Here is an 18,874-nt window from a genome sequence, read left to right on the forward strand (position 1 = left end):
TAAATATTTGTGGAATACATGAACAATTATTTTGTGTTACTTTTACTATATAATGTTAAATGTTTTAATAGGTTACAAGCAAATTATTGCATCAAAAACACTATGAAAAGGATGATAAGGTGAAAATAATAGATATTCAAGATTCACATTAAGGTAAAGTAAGACTTATCTTGGAAATCAGTTAACAGTAAGAAAAATAAAAGTAAACAAGCAGGGTGGGCAACAGTGGCTCAGTGGCAGAGTTCTCGCCTGCCATGCCAGAGACCCAGGTTCGATTTCCAGTGTTTACCCATGCAAAAAATATATATACTAATAAAATAAATAAGCAATATATTTGGATAACTACTGCAATGTGTTTTCATCATTTAACATCATCCAGAGTATTCTTAAACCAATTGAATTCCATAAATGCTTTCCAAAACTTCAAATTAAAAATTCTTATTACCTTTTAAAATAGCTACAATTAAAAAAGCTAGAAAACTACATAAGTGGTTCTGTTGTTTAAAACACCTTTTAATAACAAGGGAGCCTTCTATTATCTTGCCTCACAGGCATTCTTAGGAAAGACAAGGACTAAACTGATAAAATGGTACACCACTGGATAGTGAATTAAAGACTTTGTATATCTGCAGAGGCACCCATGCTAAGTGTGGGTGGAGAAACAGACTATTTCAGATATAGAACAATGGGGCTTTTGTTCTAGGTCTGGCACCTCATTATTTACACGGCTTAGGCTTTGTCAACTTCTATGTATCTCATTTTCTTAATTTAAAAAAATATCCGATTGGACTGGATAATTTCTAAGGTTCAAACTAGATATGGAATTTGGAATCAGAACATGTGGTTTTGGTACCATGGCTTGATGAATTATATTGAACTTGGGTAAATATTTCTGTATTTTTGTGATAGGACTAAAAATCTTGCCCTACTTATTTTTCAGAACTGTGGTGAAAATCAAACCAACTCTGTGGAAACACTGTAAAAATGTGAAAGATGCTGCTGCTGCTGCTTATTTCAGAAAATACTGGCACAAAATTAAAAGGCAATCAAAGGAACATATCCTATTGGATTTAGGGGGATCAAAAGTTCTAACACCCCCCCCCAAAAAAAAGAAAAGAAAAAGAAGACTGTAAACTCTAAAGTATTTTATGGGTGTGACAAAACCAATAAAAGCTCTATTGAAGGACAGGATTTCTAAACTAGTTAATTTATCATAACAAATTAGGACATTATTTGTATATTTTTATAAAGATACACTGCTTGATTAGCCTACAAGTGTTACTTTGGAAGGAACAAGTTATAGGTCAAGGCTCAAATATTTGGTGCAATATTTAATGATTTTTCTGTTATAAAAATAATTTGTGTGCATTACGACAATTAGAAGATAAAGGTATTAATGAAAAAACAAAATTACTCCTATTGCTACTATGGAGAGATAATCATTGTTAATTTTTTAGTAAACTGTATACCCTTCCAGTTTTATAATTAATTCAGGATGTAAGGATTTAGAAAACTGCTTGCTTGAAAAGAATTCTATATTTTCATATTATGAATAATATCTATACCATTGAATAGTTTTACAAACAAGATTTTTAGATTCAAAAATATTCCACTGTATAGCTAAATAGAATATATACTATTCTGTTGATAGAATTTTACTTATTTTCTGTTTTTCAATATTTTAAATAATGAATTATATAAAATTTGGTCATATTTTACTATTTTAAGATGCATGTCTAGGTCTTGGATGATTGAATTATGCATATAAACACTTAAAGCTCTGTCTCATAGCATTTCAGGAATGGTGTACCAACTCCCCTCTCTCCACCAGTGAACTAGAGCACACATAAGACCCCTGCCAGCACTGAGCAGTATCAGTCTTCTCTCCAATGCTGTCATGTTACTTTTAATTCCCATCCCATTTATTATTAGCAGAGATAATTTGTTGGTTTGTTGGTTACATTTTTCAGCTTTAGGAATGATCTATTCATGTCCTTGCCAATTTTGTTATGGGTTTTAGTGTTTTTCTAATTGATTTGTAAGAGATCTTTAAATGTTAAGGCTATTAACTACTTGTTTTATTTGTTCCCAATATTTTTTATACAGTTAAAATTGGTCTCTTATTCTCTTTATGATTTTTTTTTTAAATAAAGAAGTTCTAAATTTTCATGTAATCAAATCTTTTGATCTATTTCCCTCTCATTTTTCCCAGGGCTTTCAAGCTAGAAACTCTTTCCCATCCTAAGCTCAGTTAAATAAATATTTGCCTGCACTTTTCTGGGGGAAGTTTTTTCTATCTTATCTGGAATTTATTTTGGAGATGAGCATGCAGTTGTGGTTTACTTTTAAACAATGGTACTTGGTCAACTGGATAGCCATATGCAAAATAATTTTAACCCAAAATGGATCATAGACTTAAATGTAAGAGCTAATACTATAAAACTCTTAGAAGAAAACACAGGAATAAATTTTCATGACTTCACATTTGGCAATGGGCTCTTAAATAAAACACCAAAAATTCAAGCCCCGAAAGAAAAAATAGATAAATTATACTTCATCACAATCAAAAACTTCCATAAAGAAAGGGAAAAGAAAACCCATAGAATATGAGAAAATATTTGCAAATCTATATCTGATAAGGGATGTGTACCCAGAATACATACAGAATTTTTAGAACACAATAAAGATAAACCAATTAAGAAATGGGCAAAGGACTTGAATAGACATTTCTCTAAAGATGATATATGAATGGCTAATAAAGATGCGGATTATAAATCATTAGTCATTAGGGAAATGCAAATTAAATGAGATGCCACTTCACACCCAGTAGGAGAGCAAATAATAATAATAATAATAATAATAATAATAATAATAATAATGGAGAATAGCAGGTGTTGGTGAGGACGTAGGGAACCCTTGTACATTACTGATGGGAATGTAAATATAATGTAGCCATTTTGGAAACCAGTCTGGCAATTCCTCAAAATGTTACTTCTAGGAGCAATTTTACTCCTAGGAAATACCCAACAGAACAGAAAACACGTGTCCATCCAAAAACCTACACACGAATGTTTACAGCAGCTTTACTCATCATAGCCAAAAAGCGGACACAACCCAAATGTCCACCAATTGATTAATGAATAAACAAAATGTTATATATTATACAATAGAATATTACTTTCAATACAAAGAAATGAAGCACCAAGACATGCGAGAACATGGATGAACCTTGAATACACCATGCTAAATGAGAGAAATCAGCCATGAAAAGATATATATTATGTGACTCCATCTATGCATAATACCCAGAATAGGCAAATGCATAGAGACAGAAAGTAGATTGGAGGGTAGGAAGAGGGGGAGTGAGGGATGACCACTAATGAGTATGGGTGTTATTTTGGGCCAATGAAAATGTTATGAAATTGGATAGTGATCATGGTTGGTTGCAGAGCTCTGTGAATATACTAAAAACTCAATGAATTATACTTTAAAATGCTAAATGTTATGGTATATGAATTATATCTCAATACATTTGCTATTAAAAATAAATAAAGCGCGGTGCAACAGTGGCTCAGTGGCAGAATTCTCGTCTGCCATGCCAGAGACCCGGTTCGATTCCTGAAGTCTGCCCAGGCCAAAAAATAAATACATACATAAATTAAAATATATATATTTAGAAGGCTATATATAAGCTAACAGCTGATATATACAAAATCACTACAGTCAGTTGTATTGTGGGGGGGCTCTATATCCTTGAAATTGATATTATAAAGGACAAAAAGGAAGTCTCTTGTTGCTTTAAATGTCCAGAGAGCAGAGCTAAAGTGGCAATTTTTTAACGCTGCTACCCTTCAATGCTTCATTAAAAAGAATGCAGTAGCTGGCCTAAGGAAACTATAAAGCCTCAAACTGCAACCAAATTAGAATTAAAACAAAGTATAATTTCTATATATTATATACATCTTTGAGTGAAGGGGAATATTTTTTCTATACAATGTATAAGTAGTGCTATTCTTACTTGCCTCATAATACATTTGGATGAAAGAAAACATTAAATTATTGATGTAATGATTAATTTAAAGTCCCCTTAAATTATCTAGCATATTAATAACAAAGTGCTTTGGCCCATGTTAGGCAAAACTACAATGCTTACAAGTACATTCAAAAGCAATCACGTGTACCATTTTTTGATAAACCACAGAAGTTAAGTCACCAGAATGAATGCTCTCGGTGATGTCTGGATGAAGGTGGATTTTTTCCTGCGCCCCCCTCACCTAGAAGCATACTTCCTCAAGTTCAAACAGAACCTCCGTAGTATCCCAAGTAAATTCCAGAGCTGCCGTGAGTCTACACAGAGTGTCAGGGTGGGCTTCCTGGCGATATCACCAGTTATGTCACTAGGTAGCCAGACTTTGGAACAGTACAGTTACAGAACAAGTCTGATAAGAGCCCTTTACTGGCCTAATGAAAAACAGACAGTGGCTCAATGAGAAATAGAAATCTCCCTAGTGTAAGGCTCAGGCAGGAGCATTTTCAGGGACAGCAAAGGGAACGGCGAGTGACAGCAGTCTTCATGGGTAGAACAAATGAAATTTCACTAGACAGATAATATTTTTTACTTTAAGATTTTAAAAGGCTAATTCTAAGCCATCTAGACTAGCAACTCTAAAAGTAGGAAGCTTTAAAAATATACAGATTGCCAGGTTCCATTCTCAACCAATTAGCGCAGACTCTGGGTGTGGGGCCCAGGCACACTGGATTCGAACTGTAGCCAGGGCTGAAAATCACTAGTCTGAAGAGATAAACCATTATACATTTTTCACTATGGGTCAGAAATATTTCACTCTCCTTCTTAGTAACATCTTCCATTTTGTGACAGCAGCATCACTGTCAGCAAGTTGTCTTATTCCTGTTTGCACAGACAAACACCCTTTCGGAAGGGTTAAAGTGCATCCTGTCGACCCTGACAGGGCACCACCCTCATTCCCTTCCCTTCTGCACTTACTCTGGTTAGATGAGGATCACATGTTTATCTAACTCATGAGAACAACCACAACAAAGAGTAATTTTTCAGTGGAATAGGATTCTCCTATGAACATGAAGGACAGTTGTCCACAAGCTGGGTGTAGAGGCGGGGTTTCTCAGTTTCGGCACCCCTGACGTTTGAGCTGGATAATTCATTGCTAGAGTGGGCTGTCTTGTGCATTGCAGAACAGTTAGTGGCAGCCCTGATCTCTAGCCAGTAGATGCCAGATATGACAACAAAAAAATGTTTCCAGATGTTATCAAATGTCCCCTGGGCAGCTGTAAAATCAGCGCTGGCTGAGAAACACTGGTTTATAGGTTAGTAAGAACTCGGTCCATATCAAAATTACAATACATAAAGTGAATCTACTGTTTACCACATGGAATATTATTCATTTTGACATTTATATCGTGGGAAATATTTCAAATTTGGCTCATTTCTAAGAGTTTAATTATATATAGTATTCCCTAATGCTAACCAGCATTTTCTACTGAAGTCACTTTATGTGGAACACTTATAACCAGCTTCCTGCATGGCTGTAGGCAAAAGAAAAAAGTGAGATTTGACAGACTGTCTGCTGTAGATAGCTGTGTAAATGATTCTCGCAGGCTCAAGCAAAGTCTCAGCTTTAGGAAAGTTGGTTTGTTGCCTGACTCACATTTTCTGTGAGTTTACTGTTTGACTAACACAGCCCTCGGGATGGGAAAGTTGAAGTGTGTAGTATTTTGGTTAAAAAGGCCTTTCTAGAATTAAACACAATATTGTTAGAGAAAACCTAGTGTGGATAAATGGGAGTTGATGGAAATAAAAGGTCTAAACATCAAAATTCAAAGTCAAGAGCATAATACAAAGACCAGGGACTACTAACAAAGCAGAGGAGATGGAGTCAATTTATTATAAATTAGGTTCTTTAGAGTTTAATTACATTATTCAGGGTTTTTTTCCTTCCCTTTGCTGGGAAAATATGAATAAAATCATCCAACTTCAAGAACTTTTCTACTTAACCAAAAGAAAGCCATTATTGCAAACAAAGGCAAATGACACTCTAGTTTAAAATGAAAAATAAGTCAAGGAAAATGAACATTTTAAATTATTCTGGGATTACAAGACACAATCCCCTTAGTAATAGCACAAAAATGAAGGCATATAATTACAATTTTGCCTCAGTAAACACACCCTATTTGAATTACATTTTGGATAAAGTAGCAACAAGGAATACCGTTTTGATACAGCTTGGGTTCTTATAATGCCATTTTCAGCCTTGTGAAAATCCTATTTTTGTATGATGCTAAAGAAACTGCATGTTTGTTTTTCTGTAGTTCATTATGGCTCATTGTTGTAGAAACTGCCAAACCAGTCAATTTGTATAAATAATAGAACATGCTTCCATCGTCTCTCATCTGACACAACTGGTTGTGTCAACCATCTGACAACTGGTTGGCCTACATTTTCCAGTAGGGAAACCATGTTTTAAAACTCTTTGTGTAATTTGAATGTCCCTGGAGTTATACACAGTAAATTCTTTTGGAACACTGAACTGACTATATGTACTTACCCCCTTAAATTTAGGTCATATACAGAATACTGATTTTTATGCTGCCAGTGGAAAAAGAAAAAAATCCTATCTGAGTATATGAAAGTCCAAATCAGTATCTTATTCTCCTAAAATGTTTACATAGTGACAATTTAGTAGTCTTGGCTTTCATAAATTGCTCACCTCCCAGTTCACTGATTAATGTTCTCCAAATTCAGATTTCTGGACTCCATTTTCCTTTCCTAAAGAGGAAAAATGATTGTGTGCATCTTTTTTCCCTAGACTTGAATTCCCAGCTTGTTTTTGTTTTTCAGTGTCACTTATTTCAGTGAGAAGAAAAGCTGCAATCTTCCAACCTAAATAAAATTTTTAGTATTCAAAATTTATAAAACTGGGAAATTTTCAGTGGTTAAATAAGTATTAGAAGGTACGTGGGGATATAGCCAGAGTCATTCTTACATACCCATGTGGTATGTTCTACATGCCTGACATTTCTTAGAGATTTATTTCTTGTTAATATTAATTTTTATTTTGGAATGTGCTTAGATTTATGGAAAAGTTACAAGGATAGTAGAGAGCTTCCATATACCCTTCACCCAGTTTCCCCAAAGTTAAGATCTTATAGATCCACCCAAGGTACGTGTGCCAATACTAAGGAATTAACATTCAGATTTTATCAGTTTTTCTGATAGTGTCCTTTCTTCCCTAGGATCCAATGCAAGATACTACTTTGCATTTAGTGAGATCCCTTTGATAAACACAAAAATGTCCAAACTGTATAATTTATTAAATTACCAACCAATCCTATTATGAACTCATTTATTATCTCAATTTTCTTCTGGAAGGGAAAGATAAGGGCAGCATGAAAATCCGGGGCATGTGAGGGCATATAAAGGAATCGTGAAGGGAAGGAAATGCTGCCAAGAAAGGAGGTGACAAATCAAAGCCAAAGACATTCAATTTTGCCTGAGGCTGGCCCAGTATAGCTATGTGTAATTAGCTTCCTCAATTACTACATCTGACAAACTAATTTTCATTTGAGAGGAAACAACAAATCATTAATTATGTTAATAAGTCACGGATTAAAATCTTTGTATATGGATTCTACATGCTCTGTGATTTGTGACCTTGGTCAGCCCCCCATTTGCTGCCTCAGCCTCTCCCAGCTGTGCAAACACACTTCTGATTGCCCCACCCTGGACAGCACTGCCTTTGCAGAACCAGTTTTGACACAGAACATATATACCTGCTACTAAATATACCTCCAGTGATGCTCTTATTTGCTACAGTCTTACTCTGAAAACAACATGAAGGCAAGAGTGTACTTTAAGAAGCAACACTCTTATTCGCTACAGTCTTATTCTGAAAGCAACTTAAAGACAACAGTGTACTTTAAGAAGCAACAAAGCGTTGTGATGAAGGACATGAACTCTGCAAGCACATGTGGGTTCAAATTTGAGCCAAAGCACTTAATAGTCTTGAGATGTTAGGTAAATTAAATAGCCTCACTAAGCCTCATTTTACTCATCTATAAAATGGGGACAATTATATTACCAAACTATTAGTGTTGGGAGGATTAAATGGGGTGATCCTCATGAACATGGGCTTGCATTGTACAAAATCTCCCCAGCATTCACAAGCTTAATAATATTCCTGTTATTAAGCCAGTCCTGATGGAGGCAGGAAGTAAAAATGATGTTTCAACCCTGCTATTCAGTGAGGTTTTACGATTAATCTACCTTCTCAGATGTAGGCTCTCGGGGTGTAGCCATGGTTCCTGAGAATCCCTGTTGTTCTCTATATCTCCTTCAGTTCCAGGCAGACCAGGACACAGTTCCCTTCTACCTCAAAGACATCCCTAGGTCACTCTTCTTCTCCCTTCCGTGTTGTCTCAGGACTTAGGACTTCCTACCTAGGTGCCTGCTCCTAAAATCTGCTTATAATGCCCGGTATCCTATACCTCCTCCAGGAACTGGAGATTTGACCACAATCCTGCCTTAAAGTCAGAAGACTTTAGCTTTCCTTCTAGAATCTTTCCTATTTCCCATCCTATACATTCATTCACTTTGTTCACTCAACAAATGTTCCTTGTATGCTTTGTTGACACCAGGCACTATTCTAGGCACTGGGAATAAAAACAGTGAACAAAAGATGTTTGGTGACCTGAAGAAGTTTATACCTTAGTCACCTATGGCTAGAGCTCCTATAAAAACCACCCTTCCTCCAGGTTTTCAGTGTTGGCTGTCCAGATTTCCTGTCACTGGGCACCAACCAAGGGAAACCACAACCTCAGTGTCCTGTGCTGTCTGCTGTCTGGCCCTGGGCTTCTAGCCATTCTCTGCTGAAGCATCTGTTTCCCAAGCATTGGAGTCAGACCTATTCCTCCTCTCTTCCTGCTTCCCACATGCCATGGGTTGCTATAACCACCACACCTAGCAACAGAATTGTAATGTATAATAGCAATAAAAACAGCTGTGGAGTTACAATCTTCCCAGTAATAACCAACTGAATAGTGCCAGAATCATCTGCATTAAGTAATCGGTTTACAGATTCAAAATACATCAATATCTCTAGGTCTCTTCAATCAGGAGTGGGAAACACACAGGGACTCACATAGCTGTGTATAGTTAGCTGCAAATTTACTAACAATCTGCACTTTTTTATATGGATAGATCTGGTTACACAGGACTATACTATAATTAGCAACTTGGAAAGTTATAATACTTAACAAACTGTGCCTCTGTGAGACAGAGCAGGGCTTTTATAGTGTATGCTCCTCTACTTATCAGTATTCATTCGATATCTATCACACTTACAGTCCAGTGCTTTTTTTTAACACCTCTACCAGTCATGTAACTATTTCCTACCTCAGGATATTTACACGTGCTCTGTAAGGACCGCTGTGAAAATTTTCCTCTTCTTGCCAACTTTTAAAATGTTTCAATCTAAATGTTTGCCTCAGAGAAACCTTCATTACCTCCCAGATTAAATCAAGTTCCTTGCTATAATTGCTCATTATACCTTTGCTTCTTCCTTCATGGCATCTGTCACAATTATAGTTATGTATTTGTTGATGTGAAGTATAGTAGAGTGGTCAAGAGCACAGGCTGGGATCTGATTGCCTGAGTTCGACTCTGATTTTGGTACTAATTGGAATAAATCAAATGAATAAATTACTTAAAGTGTGCCTCACTATTAATAGGACCCACCTTATCAGGCTGTGGTGAAGATTTAAAAATATCAGCCTCCTAAAAAACTTGTCTTGGCATATAGTAAGCTCTCAGCAAATGTTAGTTATACTAATAATTGTGATTTAAAATTGCAAAATGATGCTGATGATAATGATAATGATGCATAAGGGCAGGGAGCATGCCTATTTGTTCTCTACTGCATATTTCTAGGACGGGGCATAATTCGTGGCACACAGTGGGTCAATACATATTTGCTAAATTAATGAATGAATGAGAAACAAAAATAAACATAAATTTCATTTCCTCCTGTTCGACAGCTTACCGTTCAGACTAGGGGAAGAGGGTAGGTGGTTGTTTGTGCATGAACTTAAGAAAACAAAGGCAAGAGCTATGTGAGAAATCAATAATTTTCACAAATTCAGCAGGAAAAAACTAAAGAAAACAAGTTTACAATGTTTCAAATTTAGCCACGGGTTCTTGAAAACTTTAGAGGAGAAAAATAAGAAACAAAACTGACCATGGGCTAAAAAAAAAATTTTAATTAATAAAATAAGATTAAGGTATAAAGAAATAAAGTAGGTATTTGCCTCACAGAATGCAATAAGGATATGTGGGCTTTCAAATTTTAAGCGCAAAATGAGAGACTGCTAAAGGATTATTTTTTGTAAAAGAAATCACCATTCTCTCATTGGTCTTTTTCTATAAACTTGAATTTTCATATAATAAATTTATTCCTAGACAAAGGTTCACCTGTATTTAATTTAAATATAAAAATGCTACAGAAGTCACATAAATTCAAGATACCCAAAAGTAAAATTTTGAGATGCATTCTGCTTAATAGCAAAGGATAATATTAGCATTGTGTATCAAATCCCTAAGAAAATAAACTAGACTTCTAAAGCACCAATATAATTGCTAGTCTCCTTATGAAATCAGAGTGCCAATTCCATTTAAAGGCCTGGATTGGCTTCAGGGATAGATGCATAACTACATTTGAAATATTCAAGAAGGGATTTAAGAAGTGTACCTTTCGTATGAAGTGTAAGACACAAGAATTCCTGAAAGGCTTCCTTTCTCACTAAAATAAAACAGAGCTTCTTAAAACAACTTGGCCATTACATGAAGTAAACAAACAGCATTAATTTCACAAATTAAAGTCAATTTCCTATAGCTTTCCTAAAATTCTTTATTTTCATATTTCTAATCAATACATAGGATGACATTCCAAGTGAATTTAAATTTGGATCAAAATAGAGTCACCCAAATAGATATATGAAAATAGGGTGTGGAGTCTCTTTTGTGGGTCAAAGATAATCTCACTTTTGAAACCCTTTCTAGCTTTATGACTGCAATATTAAAATATTCCACTTTTATTCCCACTCAAGCTCACACTTTCTGAATGCATTTTCAATTGTTGCTTTTTCACCTGCCATTTAATCAAAGCCATTTATCTTTTGTTCATACTAGTGATTAAAACACTTTAATTTATATAGCACTTTTAAATATATCTTAACTCTTTGCTTGTTTACTTCATTGCATTCACCTCTTTTTTTTTTCATATGCTAGATGTCTTTACTATAGATACATAGTGTTATTTCCTTATATAATAAATTCTTAGTGATCAGGGATCCAGTGATTAACCTAGTTTTAGATAATAAAAGACACCTATATGTAGTGATGATAAGTGGAAATTATGACACTAACTCCATAACCTTGCCTAGTGTTTCATGATCGATTTAACAAATACTCCATGGCATCCTCTAAGCATCACGCCCTATGCTATGTTCTGCTGGGGGTAAATACCCTATCTCCCTATCAAATTGTTTGGAGATTACAGTTAAGATATCCAGTTTAGAGCTAGAAGGAACTTACAGCCTAGTAGAATTTTTCCAGGCACTTCCATAAATTATAATGGGTGAAGATCATTATGAGACTTGATGACAACCTTGACTCTTACATTTTCAAGACAAAAGGAATTGGCAAGGTTATAAATCTTAGGATGCTGTCATTTTCCCTCTGCTCCTCTCCTAGCAACAAATGCAGCTACAGGAAATGCTTTAGAAATTGGGGTTCATTAAGTATTTTAAGAGGTAGAAATTTGTATAAAAGGTTGAAAATTACACCCCAAAATACCTCAGATATATCTATAAAAGGAACATCTCACGACTATGAAAACCACTGAGAATCTTTGAATTCTGCATTTAAGATCTTTAAATGATGTGTAATCAGAAAGGAGATCTCCATTATGTAATTAGCTTCACCTTCACAACCCGCTAAGGAGATAGTCTTTATTACATCAATTTATTTCCTACCACTGGTATATATTTAAAATATTTATATCTTTGCCTTTGAGACTTGCATTTGTTTATCAACTATTTTACAAAGGATGATTCTGTTTGTGTTGAGAGGAAGGTTATTTCAAGGACATAAAATAATTATTCTAAATGATGTTTAACTTATTCTAAATGACATCAGTATGACTGATAACAAAGCCAAATGTGAATGAGGAGAGATCTCAAATTTCATCTGAAGTCTCTGGAAATCTTTTCTATTTCAAATAGAATGGCACTAAACAGTGGTCCGAAAAGAGACCCATCATTTATGCTCAGAATGTTTGACAAATTAGGAATAATGCCTGTTACACTATGCAGGTCACAGTCTGTCAGGTAAGCATTTCTCACTGTGTGGCAGCGACAATGCATATATTAGCTATGAAATCTACACACAATTCCCAGGTTAAAATATGTTTAAAGAAATGCAGTCATAAATAATTTATAGTAATACTAAACCTGATTCTGCAATGTCTAGGCATCCACACATTATTTAAAAGGATAAGAAGCAAGATCTTTTAGATACATTTAATGAACTAATGCATGTTATTGTTAAGAAATTTATAAAAATAGTAATAGGCTATATCTTAATAATAAATTAAACTTTTAAATCTTAAATGTTATTTGTGAACATAACTTACAAAACACGTTGCCCACATTGTTCAGTGTGGAGTAGCTTTCCTTGATGGATTTTCTTTCCATTCTTTTATTAAACATCACATCCAGCCAAGGTATTTTTAATGTAGAAAATGAAAAATGAATGATATGCAATTGTTGCTGATCAGAAGGCCTAGCAGGAATTTTGCCTTTCATGAAAGGATTTTAAAAGAGATAATCAGATATCTAACATATATTCCTTCAGGTCAAGTAAAACATATTTATGTCAAGAAGCAGCTCATAGTCTAGGAAAAAGAAAATTAAATTCTGCTCTTGCTTTTGCCACTAACAAGGTGGGTAAATAAACTTGAGCAAGTCATATAACCTGTTTAAGCCCCAGAATTATCATCTGTAAAATGGGAATAGTAGCTGGTCTCCCTATCTCATGGGTTGACGTATCAAATGAGGCAACAGATATAAAAGTGCTTTGCATATGATAAAATACTCAATATAATACACAGAATCTAAATCTAATTCTCCAAGAGTCAATGACTTTCTAACCAACTCTGGATATATAAATGGGCATGGCATGAGAGTGTACATGTGGGCACAAACCTGCATGAAAGTATACAGGAGACAATTGTATACATTTCCAACCTTCAGATTTATAAAACTGTCATTCATATTTGAACTCTGACCCCATTTTCAATGTTCTCTTCCTCTGGTCTAAATATTAAAACAATGTTTTAGAGTGTCAGAGGAAGAAGTGGCACCACCACCCTTCACAAGACTCCCTCACCACATGCAAAAAACTCCCTCATGAATACTACAACCAACCTCTAGCCATCTGAATTTTAATCTAAGGGTTCTTCTATTAGCCATTAGTATTATGATGGCTTAATCTTGGAGGTATAGAAAACTGTTCACATTTTCCCAGGTCCCAGACTCTTTTAACCTACTGAAGTGTATTTTAATTGGTTGCTAAGTTAGGCACTTTTAAAATGAAGTATAAGCCAAAATGTTGTTTTTTACTTAAGGGACAAGCAGGATGAGGTCACAAAAGTATCTAGAAAAATGTAGGATAAGCAAGGAGGGGCTGGAAGGGACAATGGAATGTTTCTTCAAGGGCCTCATTTACCAGATATTCCATTGGAATGAACATTGACTCACTATGGTTTATAGAATATATATATATATTTTTTTAGCTCAAAAGAGGAAAATATATGGACGAGAACATGGAGTTTGAACTGCTAAGCAAGGAGGAATCCAAGTTTCATGATAGTGGGGAGTTTTTAACTGATCTTGAAAAAAATGTTGATGAGGAAAATAAGGTACGAATTTTAGAGAAAACTGAATAAAGTTATGCTTAATTTTAGGGTGAGAAGGGCATAATATGTCAATATATATTCAAGAACAGAGAAAGTACCAAACATTTCACTAATGTGTGAGGTAAATCCTAGAGAACTGCGTTATCTATCTATAATTATTGGGGCAGGGCGTAACTTCAGTACAGTCCACTGGTTAAAGTAATTACCTTTGGTACTAAAGGAAAATAGAACTTCCTGTAAGTACTTCCCTTATAGACAATCATAAAGTACAATTATCTCTCTCACATTCTAAGGAAGAAGAAAAACAAACTGTAAATTAAATAACCACCAAGAGAATCTGAAAAATAAATTATCACCCATTTAAAAAGAACAAAAATCAATTGATCTTTTTTCTTAGTTTTAAAATCTGATCCTGCTACAACCAAATTTACAAAAAAAAAAAAATCAGTATAATCTCTTCAGGATAAGCTAAATCAGGAAAAGTGTCTCTTTCTTAATATCCTAACATTCATATGCATCTGTTCACTTCACAAGTACTTCCAGGCACCTAAGGTATACAGGCTCCATGCAAGCACTGGAGATAGGAAGACAAGACAATTATTGTGTATTATTTTGCAGCTTTCAAGTCAAGGACCTCACAAGAGTCTGTGAATTGATAGTGATAGTGCAATGTGGCAAACGCAATGGCGGCACAAAAAAGGCTCCTAATCTGAACGAGGAAACTGATAGGAAGCACCTAAACCGAGTTTCAAATGTTAACCGAGAGTTCGCCAAGTTTTAAAGATGGTGTACGTTTGAAGGGAAACATTAAATTTCACTCCTTCCTGAAACCTCTTTACCTCTTTTTAAGAGGCATAAACCCTAGAGTAAAGAAAAGGAGAGAGAACATCATCAAAATCTGGGAAACTTGAAAGCAGATGGATGAATTGTAACTGATCTAGCATACACAAAAAAGCACTGAATCCCAGGCCAGCAGTGGGGTAAACGGAATGAGACAGAGAAGTTCATGTCACTAGATACCCTTAGAAGAGAAGAAGAAGATGAGACTGAAAATAGAAACTATCAGTCAGAAGTTTATTTAAGAAGCAGTTAGATAACCTAGAACTTCTCCCCAGTTCTATTTTCATACCAGTTGAAGAATGGGTATTATTCTCCTGAGACACCAGGCACAAATGAGGATGGGCACCATGCTGAAAACAAGGAAAAGTGAAAGTGTATGTACCAAACATCTAGACAACCCCCACCCCTGCATTCCCCCATCTTCACCCCCACACTTTCTTCCTCTTCTTGGTTTCCAGAAGGCTGGGAACTAAGTTGATACCCTCCTTCAACAGATTGGAAAGACTTTTTAGGAAACTCCAACTGGCCCAAGAGAAAAAAAACCTATAGATACTGAAATCTGAGATTCTTCAGGGAATTAATCCACTTGATCAATCTATAGTGAAGACAACTATCAACAGCCATCGCCCATAAACAAACACATGCAGAGATTCCAGGTTGTTTTTTATTGTCCTACAGTCAACAATCCCTGCACTTTGGAGGAACTTCTCTTCTGTGGAAAACAGCCCAAACAGGCAGAAAAAAAAGCCACTTACAGAAAGCAGAGGCTACATATGGGTGCAAAAAAAAAAAAAATGGTTCTCTAAAGTACTTCTACATAAATCAAAATAATCAGAGAAAATAAATAGTTGAAAATTTTAAATATTATAGCAGAGCTGAAAGAACAATAAAGGATTTAGAAGATAAAGCTAAGGAAATGATTCAGAAAGTAGAGCACAAAGAAAAAGACCTAGAAAATAATAGCAAAAGGAAACCAGAGGACCTGTCTAGAAAGTCTAATTTCTTGAAAGAGGCAGTCTAGGAAGAGGAGAAAAGAGAATATGGTGCAGGGATTGGAATAAATTCACAATAACATAATTCAGTGAAGTCTCCCAAACATGAAGAACATATGTTTGCATTTAGAAGGGCTTACTAGGTCTCTAGCACAATGGATCGCAAAAACCGAACCATACCAATGTATAGCATTATGAAGATTCCTGAGATCAAAGAGAAGATCCTACAAATTTTGTAAAGAACAAAAAGTTTTCATAGAAAGGGTCAAAAATCGGAATCACCTTGGTCTACTCAAGCAACATGGAAGATAGAAGACAGTGGAACATTGACTTCCAGTTCTGAGGGAAAACATATTGCTAACCTAGAATTCATTTACATATTAAACTATCAAACATGAGGGTGGAGTTAAAACATTTCTAACAAAGTGTCAAAACACATTTCTACTCAAGAAAACTACTAGAGAATACTCTCTTTTAAAAATAAACAAAGAAAAAAGCAGAAAAGGGCAGTATAATAGGAAGGGGGAATATGTGAAATAAAGGGCACTGAAAACCCGAAGTAGGAGAGTGACAGAGAGAGAGACCTCAGGGTACCAGCTGTGCAGCAGATCAAGAGAGGAGCCAATCCAGATTGGAAGAAGTCTGGAGGCTTCAGGAGAAGCTTCTTCAAAAGGCTGAAACTGATGGCAAACCTAAAGGTTTTAAATGTATTGAGAGAAGGCTGACATAAGCAGGGAAAACACAGATGCTATAAAAGGAAGCAAATGAAAAAGCAAGGCAATTACTAACTCCAGGGAAAATTTACAAATTGGGCAGGAAAGTAAAAGAAATCATAGTACACTATATGGCTCAACTATATATGGGATCCAATCAAAATTACAATTCAGCCATCCAATCAGCCATTGTGAAATGTGACTTAGCTAAAGTCTAAAATAAGAAAACTAAGAACTGACCAAATAAGCATGTTATTTAGGGATAGAGAGAAAAAATCTGAAAAAAATCAGCCCCAAGAGGGCTCTTGCAACCATGAGCATCAGAAGCACACACAGCAGGGGACGAGTGACACTAATGACTTCCTGTGTAAGTGAGACAGACTTGAATTTTTTTAAATCACTAAAAGTCAGGTTTTCTCTTACGGGCAGTGGGATTTATTCCCAAATGGCACAAGTTCCAGAAAGCATATTTCTTGATTGTTATTACTGAAATTCTCTACTTTTAATACATTCTTAATTTCACAATTCATACGAAAAGGAACCATTGCAATTATCCTGCTGTTATGCCTGCCCTTCTTTAGTCACTTGTTTTTTTTTAACTCTCCAAGCCACTGTGTTTCCTAATGCTTGGATGCTAACTTTCCTTCCCTTCTGCTGACCTACTTGGGGCATCCTCTGCTCTCATGTGTGCATTTATTCTGCCCTTTGTCCCAAGCGTTATGAAATCAATTACTTATTACACTACTAAGTAATGTCATTTCCTTTCATCCTTTTGTCACTCCAGCCTTGAATGCCATAGCTCATCTATCTTCCTTTCAGAGCAAGGACCAAATAAGTAGGCCCTAAAATAATCACGACCTAATGCTAGGTCTAATCAACTGGAACCAGAGGAAGAGGGAGGGTAGGTACAGCCGTGTCTGTTTCTTACACATGTTGGAATTATTTTTTTTGGCAGAAACATGTCACATCCTTTCTTTGTGGCAGTCGGCAGAGATAATCACAGGGCTACACAGCAGACCAGTGCAGAGGCTCTACAATCTGGCAATCTTGCTATTATCCCAGTGGCACTGGTCGCTGCAATGCTGGAGTCAGATTACCCTTTCCTCCAGGGAAAAAACCTCACATCTTCTACCTGGATTACAGAGTATGCACACAGTGTCTGGTTCAAAGAATAATTATTGGTCATTGTAGCAATGATAACAAAAATGCCAACAAAAAAATTCTCTTGACTCTAGAAGAGCTTAGTTTTTCCTCTCACTTTTTAAGAAATTGGCTTATAAGTATATCTGACTTCTTTTTCTGTATAGTTGTTTACTTCCAAGCAAGCAAGGTACTGAGTTTCCTCACTGTACATTGTCATAATATTTTCTTCTTTGTGTGGACTGAACTAACAAGGAAAGATAACCCAGGCCTATTTTCCCACAATGAGTTAAACATTAAAATAAAAATTAATTTAATTCAGCATTAATGTTCAATTGGCCTAATTTTAAAAACCTTACACAAAATAAGATTTATAAAAAATAAATTTTAATTATTGATTCATATGTTTAACCACTGAAAGAAAATACAAAAAATACAATCTTGAAATAACTGTTCTTTCTTCCGTCTCTCTCAGTGTTACTTTCTAAAATATATCCCACTTGTTGGGCAACAATAGAAACCAATCATACCTAAATTTAAAAAAATGCATTTATTTGAAAAATGGCATAGCGTAGAACCACCTATTATTTTCACCTGGGACATAAAGTCTTATAGTCAGGCTTGGGTTTAATCACAAGAGATACTGTAAAACACATTTGTGACATCTCCTAACCTAACTCATGCCTACATGAGAGATTGGTACATCTCATGAATTAAACATAAGTCCTGATTTATGTCCAGTTATCCCTCATATCAAATACTACAGTAGCAGAGCTGTGTCACTGTGAATTCATTTAATGATATTGATGAGACAGCCAGCACAGAGACTGCAAGGTAACCGCCAGTGCCTAGCATGGTCCGATAAATCACTTCTGCAGATTGGTTAAGCAATAAATAACAAGTCATTAATTCACTGTAAGTTATGCTAAGAAGCTCAAACTACATATGTACCAGACTGTAAATAAATGCCTCTGATACAATATTCCAAACAGGCAATGTTTGGCATTAAAACAACTTTATAAGGGCAAAATTCATTGGGTAGAATTAATTCAGTGTAGCTTTCCCTTGGCAAATAGAAACCAATGCAGATTTTTTTAAATTGAGCTCCCAAACTTCTTTCATCCAGAGGGAAACACACTTCAGGAATTGTGTGATGGAATTTTCTGTGTGCCCAAATTATAAA

The 18,874-nt window shown here is 35.4% G+C and overlaps 1 protein-coding gene across 9 annotated transcripts in view; it reads right to left on the bottom strand.

Annotated features, from left to right (window-relative positions):
* Positions 1-18,874, bottom strand: part of RELN (reelin) — a 530,878-nt gene that overhangs the window by 325,178 nt on the left and 186,826 nt on the right. Inside the window, exons 1-2 of one of the 9 annotated variants that reach the window (XM_077159130.1) lie at positions 12,723-12,854; positions 10,779-10,829 (exon numbers count right to left, since the gene is read on the bottom strand). The exons of the other annotated variants lie outside the window; for them this stretch is intronic. The gene's annotated coding sequence lies outside the window, so the exon portion shown is untranslated. Of the gene's footprint in view, positions 1-10,778; positions 10,830-12,722; positions 12,855-18,874 lie in introns of those variants that run through there. 9 annotated transcript variants of the gene reach the window in all.

Source organism: Tamandua tetradactyla, chromosome 1 (genome assembly GCF_023851605.1).
Source record: "Tamandua tetradactyla isolate mTamTet1 chromosome 1, mTamTet1.pri, whole genome shotgun sequence".
NCBI classification, from domain to species: Eukaryota; Metazoa; Chordata; class Mammalia; order Pilosa; family Myrmecophagidae; genus Tamandua; species Tamandua tetradactyla.